Genomic DNA, 18,668 nt, shown 5'->3' on the forward strand with positions numbered 1-18,668 from the left:
AAGGGTTTTTGATGCTACAGGTTTTCTCACCCAATGGAGGAGTGCCGACAGCAGGAGGTTAATTCCCTTCACGATTCCTGAGATTCCACCTGTGTTAGATCTCATCCTCTATAATCCTGCCAGCCTATGAATGTTGGTCAATAGCGAGTGTCACTGAGAGAAAGTGTCCTACTTAGAAGATTTACTTGTGAAGACTGTTTACCTCTGCAACAAGGAAAATTGGGTAGAAAAAAAAAGAAAAAACAGTTAGATGAAACCTGGAAAAATACAGATTAATATATTTCTGTGACAGCGCCATCACGTTGTAATATTTCTAATTAGCAGTGCACGTTTTACATCTGCAAAATGCCCTCTTCATATCCCCCCTGCATCTCAGTGAAAATGGTATCCTCCCCCTTGAAGATTAATTGAAGCTGGGATAAAACAAAATGGTTCCCAGGGGGGCGGCTCACTGTTTGTTATTCATGTGGGTCTGAAAACAGCAACAGTAAATCCTCTAAGTTGTTGTTAAGCTGGGGATATTACCATACGTGTGCCATTTCCATAGACTGACAGCTCCCTCTGGATCAACTGGGGACTATTGATCTTGCAGCACTCCATTTCAAGTTAATTGTGCTTGAAATGAGGTCCACACTCTCAGACATACCTTTGTTTGGAAGGTGGATATTCATTTTTATTTGGCAGGATGTTGATATCGGAGACATGGGAAATATTCCACATTTCGTTTGTGTTTATTCTACAGAGGCAGTTTCTCTCGTGGTGATTGGTCAAAAAGTCGAGCATGGATAATGGGTTGAAAACACCGGAGCTCTGTGTTGGCAGAGTTTTTCTCTGTTGTGATCGGGCATAAATAATGCTCCTCCTTTGGGGGAGGAAAGGAGCATTATTATTTTACTCTTGCATTAAAAGAGTTTGATGTCTAAGTATTAAACTTGAAGAGTAAGAAAAGCTGCAATCATGTTTATCCTCATCAGAAACGGGAACTGAAAATGTTCAAAGTAATATTACAAGTTAGAGTCAGAGCCATGTGTTGTGGGATTTTTTTGGGAGCATTAAAATGTGACTCACCATGCTGACATCTGAAACTGTATATTTGATCCATTTTTGTTATTCTCACTGAACTTTTTTCAATTTGATGGGTTTTTCGAAGCTGGCAGTGTCAAAATCTGGCAGCAGATTATGATGAGTTTTTATTCCTTGTGTAAAAAAAGAAAGAAAAAAACAATGTCAGCCAGCTGGGATTTAATGGAAGAGCTGGCTGGGTGAATATGGAAATGCAGCCTCTGAGGAATCTGATTGGCCGATAGCACGTGGGGCATGGAGGAAAACCTGCATAAAGTAAATATGTAATGATGAACAAGCTTTGAACAAATCAAATTATCATACGTCGTGGGCATTTGGGAATATAGATTGTACAGAGTTTTTGGGGGAAATATGTATCGGAGATCAGGGAAAGCTGACGATTAGCTGGAAGTTTAGGATGTTCAAAATAGTTTGAATAGTCTGTTTAACTTTTTATCAGGTTGGTCAATCAGCATTGTAACTGAATTGTTTGCCCCTACGCAACCGTCAAATCGATAATATGAGCCCAAAGCAGTTTGGCAAATGTCTATTTTGTAATGAACTGCTGAAAAGTATTCAGAAACATAATACCACTACAATAATTACTAATATTACTACTAATAATACTACTGTATATTTATATTCTTGCTGACGTTTAAGAGATTTCTTCAAATTTTTTGATGTCTTGATTATCTATATTATTATTATTATTCCCTGAATACGGTTGTTGTTGTTTACCTTTGAAGCAATTTAAAAAATCTTCTTAATTGGGCAAAACAGCCCACAGTTCTTATCTGAAGTTTGCCCTTCTTGAATATCGGCTGGGCTAAACAAAAGTTGGCAAAATATTCGAGATTTCATAATTTCTTTGACATAAATAAACGAGAGCTATGTTTTTACAATCTGGCAAGTTAGTTGATCCATTGGCCTGACTAGCCAACCTGCTGCTTAACAGACAGTCCACTTATATCTTGCCAACTTTGAAATGAACACCTTAAAAGTAACGGTTGCCATTCACTGAAAATACATCCAGGCACCCAAATTTGTCTTTCTTTTAACCAGTGGAAAAGTGTGGGAGATTTCTTTCAGTAACAAGTAGAGGAAGGCCTGTGTTGCTTTACTTCAATGCTTCAAAGAACTGTTCAGTCACATTTCCACCTCATTAACGAGTGAGCATATGGTGGAAAACTTAAGGAAACTGTAACTTTTTAAACTTTGGTATACATTGACATCTGTAACTGGCCTATGTCAATGTAAATTTCTATTTGTTCGTTTGTTGTTTATTATTCTTGTTCTTATTCTTATTATTATGACCAGCGTTGTATAATTTTTGTTTCACATGTCCGTAAGAATGATGGTTCATTTTAGTTGCTCTCGGCAAAAAGTAAGAATCTAAATTTACCAACAACTTTATAAACATACACACAGAAGTGAGAGCCAAAATTTAATGTACTCATATTTTGTGAACATTCAACAGTCTAAACAAGCAACCTCGAAAGCTACTTAAGGGCTCAGGATTTCCCCCACCTTGCCAGGCCGTGTTTAATTCCTAATCACAGAGAAATGGTCTGGCTCATTCTATACTCACAGGAAGGTGAACTTTGCCTCTGGAAATTCCCTTTAAAAAGGGGGAAAGTTTCACAGCTTTATATATGGAGTATTAACCTTGTCATGATTATGAGCAAATAGGATTACTGTGTGTGTTTTACAGGCATGTTTGACAGTCCAACAGAAACAGGATGTACGAGTGTTTCAAGTAATGAAGAACAGTACCTCATTAGAGGGAAAAAAAGAGAAAACAATGAGATAAATTCAAAAAATGTTGCCATTTCCCTTGATGGGAAACTCAAATACATCCCAATCCTGCTTAAAACTCACAAAGGCAAAGGAAAAAAAAAAAACACCTAGTGAGAGTAACAGTCCCAATCCCAGCACCGTTTTGGAATATTCCCACTGCTCATTCCTGCGAGGCAAATAGCACTTTGCTGCAACGAGAATGGATGCAAATTCCATCTTCCCCGGTAATCATTCCCACATGAGTCCGATGTCCCCGACTGTTGCTGGAACCATATCTGTTTGCAATATCAGACGGCAACAAATAAAATGTGTGTAATGGAGGACATTAGAGGGGGCCCATGCACGGAGGCAGGATTTAATTTGCATGGAAGATTAGGGGTTTTTTTAGTCCCACTGGTGGGGCCTGGCCTCCAGGGCAAAGCCACTGTTTTTCTCCTTTGCTCTATGTCTTTTATTCCTTTTTATTAATGGATTCTGTTCACTTCGAAACAATTAAGTCAATGGTGTCAGTACATATATTGTCAGATCTCAAAACCAGGATGAAAATGGTTCACAATTAGTTCTGGCACCCTGCTGATCTCAATACATGAAAGTGCAAAAAAAAAATTGCAGTTTTGTTTGTGAAAATAAAGAAAAAAAAATGTTTTCAACAGGACAGCAAAGCCAATAAAATACATTTGCAGTGCATTCACATTTACGGAGTGCGGAAAAACGATTCCCAAAGTGTTGTATACAAAATAAATACATGTTACATCTTCCAAGCTACCTATTTCCAAATCCCAGTGGAGAGAAAGATTGAAAGAGAAAGAGAAAGCACGGCTGGAGGCTTTTTGGTCTCTGCCCTCTGTGCACTGGCCTGACTGGGGCCGAGATACGCTTCGGTGCCCTGGCGAGCCACAGCTTTACACAGGCAGCCTAATAAACACACACTCACACACACACACACACACACACACACACATATACACACACACACACACATTCACAGCTGGGGTTAACAGTTATTAGACAGCAAGAGGAAAGAGCCAAGTGCACACTTTCACAAAATCACGCATTCATAAATACATTTACACTCCCTAAACTCTCCACTCTACAAGATGCAACTCAGTGACATGGAGGCGAGAAGCTTGACAGCTTGAAATGCAAAATTAAAGGTGCAGTGATCACAAATCAAAAAAACAGCAGCTTTAAAGCAAGTTTCCAGGGAAAAACTGTTTAAACATGTTTGACTTCATTTATATATATTTTATCTGATCTGGGACAGCGAGTGTCAGTGTTGTGACGTAAACTTTATCTTCATAGGCCAGTTTGTATTATAAAGGAAATATAAAAACACAGTTCTAATATAATAATGAAAAGGTCCCATTCAACAAAATAAAGCTTAAAAAAATCACTCTCTTGCAAAGCTATTTAGTATCAAACGACTAAAAACAACAGAAATGTCCCTACTCGATCAATGACATTCTAAAGCAAATACAATAAAAAAAGCAAAGCTTTCAAAACAAGGCATGAGCGCAGATTTGTTGCTGTACCAACCAAGTCTTTAAAGATGTTGCAAACTGTTTCCTGACAAACTCGGGTTGTTGAGTGGGTCAATTGAAACATTTGAATAGACTTATTAAATGATAATAAGCCATCAAGTCAAGAAAACTGCTGATTGACTGTATTACTTTTTTTTTGATTCATCAGGAATGCTTGATTGTAAAGAGACTCCACAGATTTCGCTGTTAACTGGTTGGTGAGTAACATAATTGACTTTAGAAACAATGATTCACATTAAAGACAATAAATAATACATGATAAAATGAATAAAAACCAATGGAACTTAAAATGGCTTCCTGTAGAATTTGTGTTTCAATTTAGATTATTTTTAAAGACCAAAAAAAAAAAATCTTGGATGAATTGTTCAAGTTGTGATTCAAATAATAATAATTTCTCAGATAGATTACATTTTGAGAGTTTCAAAATCGAAATATTGTGATTTAATACCTCAAATGCCCTCTTTAGATATCCTAAGAACAGGATATGCCTCTCTGAGAACATCAATATACTTAAAAAATATGGGACCTGAAACTCTTCCTTGTGGCACTCCTGTTTCATTACCTTTGATAAAGACACCTTTCTCTAAATGTCACTCACACCATGATAATGACTTCTCAGACAGAAAATATTTTGGACGTTAATGCCTTTGTCAGTACCTAAAATATGCCATTTTTCAAGGGATCATCTCATAGTTCCTGAGGGCACAGTTACACCAGCTCTGTCTGGTCCAGCCTTATCCAGGAATAAGGTCCGTTTCATTTATGCAGGGATGAAAGATTATGTGAACTCTGGTGTTTACCAAACACGGGAACTCTGGTAGATTTTGGCATTTTCTGCATAATTATACAGAGTCCCACGTACTATTCCTTTGCCCTAAAAATGCCCTAAAAGCAGGCAGGTTGTGTATTCTGTTGAGTTATGCATAAGCCCAACTATAGGAAAATACTGATTTATGGCTAAATGATCTGAAAAGTTGGTTTGAAACAAAATTCTCCCGGACTTTGGACACGACAGGAAGAAGAAAAATCGGTCTGCGTTGGCTTGATGGTATTTTATCACGCTCAAACGGCCTCGTACTAAATTGTCATTTATGAGGGAAGGCAGCGCGGTTATTGGGTTTGACTTTGAACTTTTTGAGTAAGGTCTGCCAAATGCATAATATCCTTAACTAAAGGTGTGATATGAATCTTGGGATGTCAGCCCTGAATCACATCTGCGCAGCCCTCCGTGGCCCCACCCCAATCCTTGTCTTATTATCATAGAAGGAAACAGCAGCAACAATGTTTTGCTAACAGTTCATGCATTACAACTCAGGGGAGGGTTAACACCATGCATCCTTGCATCTCAAACACGCGCACACACACACACACACATACACACACACACACACACACACACATGTTCCCCTGTGAGATTCAGAAGGAAAAAAAAAAAAAAAAAAAACCTGCTGCTGATCAGAGCTGTTAAGCCCGCTTGCTCTGCTCTCGGGGCCCCTGACAGAAGCAGTGATGTTTGAGGAGCAGGGAGCCCCGAGTTTGTCCATCACTGATTAGGAAAACCTCCAGCTCTTCCCACCCAGCTGCAGCTGATGTGCGTGCATCTTGACAAAGACACCGAACAAACTGTTTTTTTGTTTTTTTTTTCTTAACAATAAGACGTTAAGTGGACACACAGAGGCACGTATAAACAAAGACACACACAAACGCTCGGAGTGTGCGCACGCTCGGACAAATGCTCTGCATGCGCAGGGACGGCGGTTTAATTTGTAAAACACCGCTCGGAAAAGCCGGAGCAAAGCAGGCAATTAGAGGCTACCCCTCCTGAGCACTTGACTGTATTCCTTTAACCTTTAGACAAAGATTTATGTCAGAGGATTTGTCACCTTCGCAGTGGGGCCTTCCCACACAGCTTTTCAAAACACACAATGGGGTAAAAGGAGGGGAAAAAAACTTCAAATCCTCCTGCGCGGATTTGGGAACTTATATAACTCCCAATTATCAAAACTTCTCTTCGCAGGCCTCCCCCCTCTGTTTGTAAGGCTCGCAAAAAAAATATCTACAGTGGCACTGAAGAGTGTATAATGCCTGTGTGCCCACATGACTGGCGAAAACACTCCTGCTCTTTCTGCCCCGCTGAGTCCTGCTGCATAATGGGGGTCTTGAAGGCTCTGGGCTCAGAGCGGGCCTGCCTAACAAAGCCTCGGTGGCTTGCAGCAGACAGGAGAGTGTGTTTGCGAGCCGGTTGCCAAAAACTAATTTTCAGGAGGTTTTTCTGCGGATGCAGTGGCAGCAACATGACAGTGTGAGGTTTTAGATATCTTGGCGAGCGGGGGGGGGGGGGGGGGGGGAAGGCTGCCGCTGAGATACGCGGCTCCTTTGTGGAGGTCCAGAGAGTTGGTTCGGGAAGCAAAGTTCTAGCTGGCTATTCGCAAAAAAAACTCTTCCAAGCAGGCTTTCTCTACTCTTTTATTACTTTTTTGGTCTTTCGCTTAAATCCCTTCAAATGTCACAGCTTGATCAAGCAGATTATTGAATTAATTTTAGATTAACCAGAAGAAATCCACCCCCCTCCAGCCTGTCAGTCAGCATCGTATATATTTCACTGGCTGTATATCCATCTCTCATGAGCATTTTTATCCTCTATATCCCTTCAGCAGTCATTTTACCTCCATCCCCACAGTAATGTACCTGTTTACCTGTTGGGTGGTCTTGAGCTGGGCTAAGCTGAAACCCCAGTCTCTGCAATCTAAGTGTAGAGTAGCTACTAATCCGATTTCAGGAAACAGCCAAGCCCTCCCTCGCCAGACCCAACCCCCCCCACTACCCTCCAGCCCCCCTTCTTTACCTTTCGCTCTCCCCATAGAGAGGAGGGAAAGAGGAATAACTCTGAAGCTGGGACTACAAGTAACTTCTTGTTATTATTTATAACTTATTCTGCTTATTATTTCCTAAGCAAAGCCCGCATTGTCAGTATTTCCGTGCAGATCTCTCGCTTTAACAAGGTGTGACTCTGAGCACGTATTACATGCACACTGGCCCGGTCTCTCCCCGCAGGTCCGATCTGCCCCTCTCTGGTACGATACTGAGCCCAAACATAAAGCAGCGTTTCATGGTGCTACGGCTTATCAGGCCGCTTCAAGTATGTGAGACATGCCAGGAAACAAAGGAGCGCCTCTGCACCCGCAAGCAAGATCAGCGTATCCCGTTCCCTCTGCCGGGCTTTTCCTAGCTGACAAGCTCATGGAGAGCAGAGAGTGTGGAGGAAGGCTGGCCTGCAGACTGGAGCTGGATGAGATGCAGAAGCCAAACTGAGTATAGAACAGCACGATCTGGGTGCTTTTAAATTTCCACAGCCCATAGAAACGAAACAAGACGTATGATGTAGGCTTGCTTATGAGGCAGCATAAGCATTTCACCTCTGAGCATTTTGCACAATTAGCAGGTTTGAACAACTTCAACTACAGTTTGTTTTATATACAATTCCCCAAACTTTTTATGTGTACCATGGAGATTTAACTCACGATTTAAATAAAAATTATATGACTGTCTACTGTGCTTGGTGGTGTATTGTGGCTTGAATTAATAAGATATAAGCAGCAAGAGGTTGCTTAGAGCGATTAGAGTGTGATCTGGGATTATGATCTCCCACATTTTAACAATCAAGAAGACCACGTTAGAATCAGAACTAAAAAGTTGGAATGTAATGCAAAGCTTTCAGATAATAATAAGAATAATATACAACTGAAACAAAGACATGAGTTGATTTTTACGACTTTATGCCTCCCTAATTAATGCAAATACCGAACTAAACCAAATGAAAAAAACGATGGTTTAGTTACATTTTTCACTGTTTTTTAAAATGGAAGAGATAACATTGCCATGTGTAGGTACGAAATAGGAGCTGGCTTTAATACATGGCAATGTTCTCCATCTGCACCTAGTTGTAAAAAAAATGTAAAATAAAACACTAATAATTACTCAGGTATAAATAGCTTCTAAAGTCAAGGATGAACTAGAACAGATTTTACATGCAACATCCAACTTTACCAAAGATTTAGCAGTAAGGCAGGTTGTAAGGAGCAAAACGATATTTTGTGGCTAAAGGATTTTTAAGATGTGCTGAAAGAGTGCTGCAGACGACCAAGGTTTCCTAAGAAACAGGAAAGTGTAAGGAGTGTGTAACGCTTGAAGGAAAATGTTACCACTCAGTGATGAGGTTCAAGGACTGGAAAGAAAATGAGTAAAAAATGCAGCCAAAATCCAAAGAAAAATATCAAACACCTCACAGAAAACCTCATGAAGAATCAAGATTCCTAGATTCTTAGGAGCACAACATTAAAAATGTAAATGTATGAAAAAATTGTTTGGCTAAGAACTTTAGCAAATAACTTAACGGGGGGGGGGGGAATTATTAATATAAAAAAAAGCTTAAATCAGGTTTGTGATTTAAAAAAAAAATAGCAACTTAACATCTCACAGTAAACAAAAAATATTTTCTGTCCCTATTTAATCATTTAAACCGTTACTGTAAATCATCTTTAATCCTTTGGTCAAATCATGCAAAATGCATTTCACCAAATGCTACATTTATCTATTGTCTGTTATGGAGAGTGAGGTTTTTTTTTCTGTCATCATCTGCTGGGGCAGCAGCATCAGAGCCATGAATTTAAAATAAAAAAAGCGCCACAAGCTTGTAAAGGAGGCTGGTTCTGTTCTGGAGACTCCTCTAGAGTCCCTCAGCACTGAAGATTATAACGTGCTGGATTATGTGGGCAAAATCAGTTTTTGAGAGTATAAACAGCATCGATGTGTGGAAAAAAAGTATACCAAGTATGCTGAGGCTGAGACCAGACAGTGCTCACCCTTAGGTAAGCATGGCCTCAGCTGGCCAAACAGGAGCAGTACAACTTCAAGGAATTCACAGCCTCCCATGTGTCTGCGCAGGCATGTGGACAATCACAAGCCTTTATAATTTAACGAACGCAACGGCTTCTTTTAGACAGCCTTATGTCTTACACTCCGCCTCTGGAGAAGGGGGAATGTGATTTTAGCGTCGGTTTCAAGCTGAGAGGAACGGATGAGGTTGTGGCAACAGCGTGCGTTCAATAATCGCACAAACAGGTCCATTAGAACAGCTTCGTTGGTGACACGAGGGGATCGGTGTCACAGATGATCCTCGGTGTGACAACAGATACCCCCTGAGCCCTCCTTTACTGTTGAGGATACGGCGGTCCATACAGCATCTGCTGCACTGACTGACATACACCTGGGTCGCTGCGTATGCCGGGGGCGCATGGGTCTCTGCGTCATACGAGGGGATTGGTTCCCCAACTGGTGCCGTTGAAATGTTGTGCTTATACACTGCCTTGCAAAAGTAACCGTGCTCTGTTCTGTGAACTTTTTCTTTGGCATGTCAGAACCACAAAGTCTAGACTACCTGGTTGGAGTTCTGTGGGACAGATCAACACAGAGTAGAGTAGCGCTGAGTTATGATTAGGAAGAGAAATGGAAGTCATAAAACCTGATTTTCAATGTGTTTCACTGGTTAGGTTCTGAAAAGTGTGGCATTCGTTTGTTTTTGGCCCCAAAGAGACAAAACGTTGCAGAGGCACGCTTAGTATGGATGGCTTAGTAAGATTTAGCTCTGAAATTTTACTGGCCCATTCTAACAGATGAACATGTTTCGATATAAACCATTTCACTGATGTTCTGGTTGTGGGTCAAGGGCTGTCATCCCGCTGGAAGGTGACCCATCGCTGTAGCTTGGGGTCTTCTGAAGCCTCTGGTGTGTTTTTTTTTCTTGTCCTTGTCCATGCTTAAGAAAAGTATCCCCACACCTGGATTTCTATCGCAACAACACACTGCCAGTAGGGTCAAACTAACCTGTCTCAAGATGAACAATCCAAGTCTTGGTGAATTCTGCTTCACAATGATAGGAAGAGCCGACACTGAAGGATCAAAAAGCGACGTCGCTATGAACGCTTGGCCGCCACAAGCCGGTTATCCCTGTGGTAACGTTTCTATCACCTCTTACTTAAAACCCAAAATGGGATTGTGGAACATGAGAGAACATGTGTTGTGAATCGCCACAACATAAATGAACTAAAAATGAATTGGTTCTGGGCAATGTGCAGTGTTATTTGTTTTTAAAAAATGAGCATTTGGTGTTTAGGCCATAAAATGTTTAAAGCCTGGAAAATAGTTCTATAACCCAAGTCTGCTTTACTAATAAAGAGACATCTGAACCCAATTGAAACCACTGAACATTATTTACGGGTAAGCGTCTGAAGGGGCTAAAGTACCTACACTGTACTGGTCTTTTACAAGACCAGTACAGTGTAGAGTATATATATAGAGTATATATATAAATGCTAATAATCCCACCCCACCTGCTTCTCTAGTTTCCTATGTCCTCCGTGACCTGCCACTGGAGCTTCCTTACAGATTAGCCCCATTCTCCCAAGTTCCTCCTGTATTTATTTGTGTCGTCTCAACAACAGGTCACTCCTGTCGCAACCACTAATGACCTTGGTGTAGTACACCTGCCTCAGTGGGATTGCTCCATAAATGGTCAGGCAAGCCAGGAGGTCTGGGGGTTATTGACCCCCCCACCCCACATAATACACACAGCCACCACCATCACCACCCCACCACCCACAGCCACAAACAAAGGTAAGGAACATTTACTTGGTTGTGATTGTGGTATACGACTTGTAGTCCTATGGAGCAACCATTTCCTCTTGTTCCTAAACACACAAAGAGACTTTATTGTCTAAGGTAGGAAAGAGATCAAAGTGATCTTACTCCAGCATATTGCAAAGTCTAGCATCCATCCATTGTCTTTATCTGTTTATCCTACCCTGGTGCCATTCTCGAGCGGTTACTGGACGAGCCCCTGGACAGGTGGCCTCTCCATCACAGAGCCAAAGTAAGACTGAGATACGCTAAAGGTAAAAAAGCTAATATTTTTTATTATCATTCTTATTTGTTCTAATGTGAATTATTCCTTCTGGTATCTTTGGTGCATGTTGCCTAAACTAGTTAACCACTTTGGTCCAAATTATCATATCACAGGAGCTGTGGTCTGCAATGTCACTATGTTTGTGCAGCTAGAAGGGTGTGGACAATAGTTAAACAACCCTAAGCTTTTTTTACTTTTCCACTCGTTCAAAGAACTAGACTTTTTGGAAGTTTTTAAAGTGGCTTTGGTTGGTAGCTTTCCACGACTTTTTAAGTTTATCACAGGACTTTTGTTGCTTTTTCACTTAATCTTCTACCGGATTATGACAATATATTGTGCAATGTGTTTTGAATACTAGGAAGATGAAAAGGTAGGGGATTAAAGGAAAGGTGTCTCTCTTGAAATCCACAAAGTCTGGTTTGTACAAAGACCTTACTGAGAGAGGCATCATCTGTTAGATGGTCACGCAGGATTGACTGAATGCCAAATTTTCAGCCAATAGATCCAATCTCTTTCACAATTACTAACAATTACCTTGTTTGTGCAAAATTTCATAATATACTGGCTCTCTCAAATACATTTTTGTTTGTTTAGTTGTTGTTGTTTTTTTTTTGCAAAATTTTCACCCATCGACTATACCTGCTTCATGGTTGAAGGGGAACTGTCGCCTGTCTTCAGCGACCATTGGGGCAGTCCTTTTCAGAAACACGCAGGCAAGATTACCATGCATGCACACACTCATAACTGATGCTAATTTGAGGAGCCCAACAAATTAGTTGTAACTGGGGAGGAAGCTGGGGTACCGCGAGAGAACCCACGCAGCCAGGGGGTGAACCCACAAATTGCTGGGAATTGGACCGGGGAAAATCCTGCTGCAAGGCAACAGTGCTGGGCTCTGTCCCACCATGCAGCCCACTTTACAAAGAAAGAAAGAAAGAAAGAAAGAAAGAAAGAAAGAAAGAAAGAAAGAAAGAAAGAAAGAAAGAAAGAAAGAAAGAAAGAAAGAAAGAAAGAAAGAAAGAAAGAAAGCACATGTTGAGGTTTGTGTAAAAAAAAAACAGCAACATTTTGAGGTTTTCAAACCAAGTAAACACACAACAATCCCTGACCACTTATTTGTCTAACCGGTTGTGCCTTCAACTGAGAAAAGTGCTGATTTGACGCAAGTGGAGTAGAAACCTCTTGAAAAGGCACCGGGCAGCATGATCCACTGCCTGCGTGAGACGCAGACAGACTGCTGAAGATTAACTGGTTTTCCTAATGTCTCCTCTCTGGCCAAGGTTCCTTTTCAGGGGCTTGAGCGGCGAGCGGGCCTCGGTGAAAGCCTCACCCCCCATTAGTGAAGGTAAATGGCTCTTCAGTGAGCGACCAGTTAAAGCAGGCTGCAGATAAAGGGCCTCTTCACACACTTCTTCAGCCAGATTAGAGAGGTGACTCTTGTCTGGAGGATGTAAAATGTTTACACACGCATGGCGAGCGCCCGGCCGGAGGCCCCACAGCGGTGGGACTATTACGTCCGTCATGAAGAATTCACAAGGCTGTAGTAAGCAGAATAAAAGAAACGGCAACCGGTGATGACTTTACTTATAACACAACCCTCTCGTTGTGTCATTTGTCAGCGTGTGCTTTTAAATCAGACTTTGTTTTGATCAGCGTCTGAAATGGGGCTGGAGCTGTAAGGATGTCTCTCCTTAAAATGCATATTTCAGTTTTCTTTTTTCAAACAGCAGCTCCTGAAGACTCACTCTTGCCGTTTCAGACGTTGCTGCACCTGATCGCAGGTTTACTGCTTCCTTGCCAGCAACCAGCCGCTGATTGCATTTCAGCCGAGAAGTAAATACTACATGCTTAGTTACCAGGTGAAATCAAGCAGGCCGAGTGTCTGCAGCCTCAGTAGACATTCGCTGGAGCCCTCTCCTGTCTGCCTGAGCCACAGACCTGCTTTCCAGCCGAGTCAGCCGCATCCCTTGATCCGTGTTGCTTTGCGGCTCACTTAAAAAAGAAAAAAAACGAATCATAGTCATCATTTGGCTGACTAAATTAGTTTTGCAGAAAATAAAATCAAGGAATTTGTCCTGAATGCAATTTTCCTTAAATACTAGGATGCCGACTCCTTTGGATTCGCTTCAGTCACACAGAGGCTACAAACGTAGTGAGCATCAGAGGTATGAATGAGAAGGGGTGAGAATACAATAGGCCTTCTTCCAAGGGTCTGTAACCATACACTCTAATAAAGTCAACACTGGCAAGTTAAGAGCCTCTGCTCAGCTCAAGTTACAACAACAAAGCTGGTATTATCCAGGCAGCTTTGTTTTGAAGCACACTGGCAAATGTTACACAGCGACAAATACAAAACAACCCACTTTACCTAATACTGGAGATCCAGTCACATCCAGCATTGATCTAGTCCAGAGAACAACTGATGGAGATGACTTCACACTACTAGGGAAACTGTCCTTGTCAGTTTGCATGCTCCCATCATGCTGAGATCTGGAAACTGAAAATTAATACTAAAACAAAGCAGATAATGTCTTGCGAGAAGGGGATCGATTTAACAAATACTTCTTCACCAAGGATTCTTTCTCTTGCGGATTTTTTTTGGGGTTTTAGTCTTTGATTTATTGTTTGGTTCATCTGCAGTGCTTTATCTCTACCCACTGACACTTTGTCAGATTTGACACAAACTGAATTTTTATGAAGATTTCATTGAATACCCACACAACATTTTCAAGATATTTGAAATGGAAGAAGCATGCAACATTATTTACATAAGTTTTGGATTTGTGAAAATATGAAAACATTAATCAGAGATGCAGCCAAGAGACCCATGGTAGCTCTGTCGGAGCTGCAGAGATCCAAAGTTCAGGTGAAAGATTCTATTGACAGGACCACCGTATGCCCAGTACTCATCAAATGTGGCTTTTTTATTAAATACTTTCAACAATAAAACCATTGTTTAGCAATGCTTTTATTGCCATGTATGCAAAATGCTGAAAATTAACATTGCCCATCACACAGAACCCACCATCCCCATAGTGAAGCATGGTGGTGGCAGCATCATGCTGTGGGGTTGCTGTTCTTCAGCTGCGACAGGGGAGTTAATAAGAGTTGATGGGAAGACAGAATGAGCTTAATGCTGCTCAGAGTTCTGCTGCTGGAGAAGACACCACTCCTCCAACCTCCATTTGCACTTGCAGTTTTTGGCATGTGCACCTTATGTAAATATGCACTTTAAAATTAATAATAATTAAAAATTGTGCAAAAAAAGAATGGCCCAATGAAAGCCCATACCTAAATTCAGTATAAAATCTGCTGTAAGACTTGGAAGTGGATGTTTGTAGACACCCTCCAATCAGACTAAGGCTGAGAGACGAATAGAAAACATTTTCAGTTAATCTGAAAAGCTGGCAGAGAAAGGCTAGGGACTGTAATTACAGCAGGAGGGGGTTATTAAAGTATTTACCCAAAGGGTCTGCATACACACTTTTCAGAGATATTTTTAATGTGTTCAGATCCATGGGTCATTCGCCTTCCACTTTGCAACTTTGCACAACTTTGCACCACTTTGTGTTGGTCTGTCACATAAAATTACCCAGAAATATTTGGCTAAAATGTGAGACGGTTTTGAATACTTTTTGCAAAGCACTGAATCACAAAGCCTGTGATAAAATACACACATATTGAGACATGTGAACAATAACGGTCAAAAGTCAACAAAAGCTTATACAATTTAATTTCATAGCCTGGTTTATCGATTATGCTGCGTTTCTGATGTCCTGTCACTGGCACCACAATGTTGCACCAGTAAAGACATTTCTTCAGATATTTCTTTTTTAATAAAATTTAAAATGAAAGAATGCAAGGATTTCCCATAGTTGCTGTAAAGTAAAGTAACCCTTTCATAAACTTCAGCCAGTTTACCAGAGAGGTTTGATGAAGCCGCTCTTTGCAAACTTCAGGCCTCCCCGTTGCTAAAGGTTAAGGCCCAGCCTTTTATTTCTCTTCTGGCTGTTGGGTTAATGAAGCAACAACAAACTGGGCCTGCAGCTAATTTGGAGTGGCACTTCCTGGACCCTCCTGTCTCCACAAAGATGTATTTCATTTTCTCTTATCTCCGCCTCGGTCATGTGGCGTTCTGCATGGTCGCCCTTGTCTTCCCCTCAGTCGCCAAATAATGGAAACTTCGTTAGTGTCATTAATCTACGGATCAGGACATGGGATGGGACCAAACATATTTAGCCTCTCTGGGTCTGCCTTTGCCACCCAGTTGCAGGGGACAGTTGTCCATCCGCTGTAAAGCCACACAGTACCAACAACCGCAAACTTTCTGAAATGTTTCCAAACTGATGCGTTGACGCTAAAGGACATCTTTGCATCTTTTCTTCTAGTCTCCGCTTGAGCGATCGGTGTTTGTACGTGACGACGTTCTCACTTGCACCGTGCACATTCACAAACAATAGTATTGCCAAAAGACAGCTTAATGTTTGAGATTCATTCAGAGCTCTTATTCACATATTCCCCCAGCTCTATGAATGGACACTGAACCTCACATGTCATATACTTTCATTCATAAAGAGAGAACCACAGTGGGGGGAGGGAGAGGGAGGGGGAAAAAAAATAAAAGGGAGTCTCTCTGTTGGGATGGGTAACCCAGGGGACATTTTCCTTTGTGCGGTGCTAAGCTTATGGGGCCAAATGCCAGCAGGCTTACCTCCACACTGTCTATCTGTGTGTGTCCCCTTTCCTTTGCACACAGTAATTAGGAGGATCCTAATGGAGAGGGGCTTTATTAGTGTCTGAGGAAGGCTTTAAACGTCACTTTAATTAAGGGAGATTCGGCAGACAGCCTGTGTGGCGATGTCACCCGTTTTATAAAATCCTTGTTTGGTCACAACAGCAAAATAGAAGTGGGTCTTTAAAAGGAAGGAGAGAAAAAAGGGCTTTCCAGGGAAGGACTGTCTAGACCTGCGGTCAGGGGACAGAAAAGACCGCCTGACCCTGGTGGAGCATTAAAATGACGATCATTATCTGCCAAGAAATTCCATGTGTGCATGGGGGAAGTGTGCAGCCTCGCTCAAGACGGAGGCAAAAAAAAAAAAAAATCTGAAAAATAAACCCTCCTGCCCCCACAAATACAGCTTTGGTCAAAAGATAACATTACTGCTAAAAAAATTTTTTTGGGGGGGGGATTAATTTATTCTCAGCATATCCTTTGGTCATTCATGCAGGACATAAAATCCTAGATTATTTCCTGCTTGGTTAACCCGCATCCGGCCAGTCCCTCTCACAAAGCCATTCTAATGTTGTCATTAGTTATGCTCCTCTGGTGGCCAAAAGATTGATCCCGAAGACTCGGAAAGCAATAAATGCGTACATGAATGGCAGAGGGAGATAACGCGTTTCCCACAGATAGCGGAGGGACGATAAGCGCAGAGACGGGATTGGAAAAAGATGACTAATGATAAGTGATAAATTTCACATTAACGAGTAAGGTTTCTCAGGCCTCAATTCATGATGATATGCTGGACACATCATTCACACCTTTCAAATTTGACGTGTCGAACCTCACTAAAAGTGACTGAAATGTCATATTTTCAAAATATTCTCACACTAATCTCAATGAGTTGACGAGTAAATGGGTAGAGTTTAAAATCGGGACTATTTCCAACATAGAATCCAAGCTGGAGGCTCATATCACTGAACACTCATGTTAGGATGTGTAGGATTTACATATTTGGACCAAACTTTTCGCTTAACAATATTTTCACTTAATTTGCATTTAGCAATATAAAAGATTTAAGTTAAATGAACATATTCTTCCAATATGTTTAGTTCAAATATGTTTATATTAAAATATAGAAAATAAGCACCTGGACTTCCACACCCAACAACTATGACTATTATGTGAAGTTTTTACTATAATATATAATTAGACATACAGGAAAAAATCAATAATCAAATGATCAAAAAAAAAAAAAAACAAACAAAAAAAAAACAATAATTGAATAGTTGGAATAACTTTTAGATTTGCCAAATTTGCATCTGCATGTTGAAGTACAGTGGCATCTCTACATAAACACAGGTCTAATATTAGATTTATTAAACATGACATTTGTACTACTAAATGTCCAACAACTTAGAAATGATGAATAAACAAATACGTATGTAGCTCCCTGATATCTGTTTGGCACACATCACTCAGCAAGACAAAAACATATGCTAATTGTATAGGTGCTAATAATTACTTGTTAATTTAGCTAGCTTATGTCTGTTAACTCCTTTCTTTTTTTTCTTTTTTTTTTTTGCTTTATATCAGAAAGATTAGCAGAATTTTTTTTAAATTATGCAAGTTTATGATAAACAAAGGGTTAGTGTTGCATCATTTTTTATTTTATACTGGCAGGTGGTAAATAGAAAATATTAAAAGAAGCAAAGTAAAGGTTTTTTTTAGGTCTGGAAGTTTTACATTGCCATTAGCAATTTAAAAAAGTTTTTTTTTTAAATATTATAACAGATAATTTTGCAACTGCAATGCACATTACTGGGGAACCCGATATTCAGCCTGACGCAGAGCTTCATTTTTAAACAGGTTTTTTTGAAAAAGTGAATAATGGCAGACGTGGCAGGCGGGGAGGAATGGATTGGAGACCAGAAGATGCAGGTGGGATGGCAAGCAGAGCTAGGACAGGATTTGTGGGCGGGATCAGACAGACCAGCTGTTACAGGCAGTGACAGACCTGCAACCAACGATGACAGCAGGAGATCAGTGAGAACTGAACACAAGCACAGATTCTGAGTCCCGCAGGCTGAGCACACAGGAAGTGGGAGTACAGCAGTGCACATGAGACAAGACAAGACAAGACAAGATGATCAGGCAGGGGTGAGTGAGCTGAGGCAGGTATATGTAGACAGGGGAACAGGTGAGCAGAGTTGACTCTAATGAATTGTAGCAGGTAGATCTGATCAGGTGCAAAGTGGTGACTGGAAGATGACTGAGCTGATTGGGTGGTGTCTGTGGCTGAGAGGTCGAGAGACGCTTCTTGGGGTTCGCAAGATGATTTAATACTTATGTGCTAAAAAGCTTTGTCATTTCCTTATTTGTGAAACTGATGTCAAAGTGTAACTTTACAAGATGCTCAATATTTCTCATGCAGGGAGAAAGTAGCACTTTTTTTGTAGAAGTTCAAAATATTACTTTATTCTATTAATATTACAACTTTACATCATATCTCAGACAAAAAGGGGAAAAAAACAATCAAACTCACCAAGACGTGGTCACTGTGATTTTTGTTGCGGATTGAAAAGTT

The sequence above is a fragment of the Fundulus heteroclitus genome, chromosome 22 (assembly GCF_011125445.2).
Source record: "Fundulus heteroclitus isolate FHET01 chromosome 22, MU-UCD_Fhet_4.1, whole genome shotgun sequence".
In the NCBI taxonomy this organism is placed as follows: Eukaryota; Metazoa; Chordata; class Actinopteri; order Cyprinodontiformes; family Fundulidae; genus Fundulus; species Fundulus heteroclitus.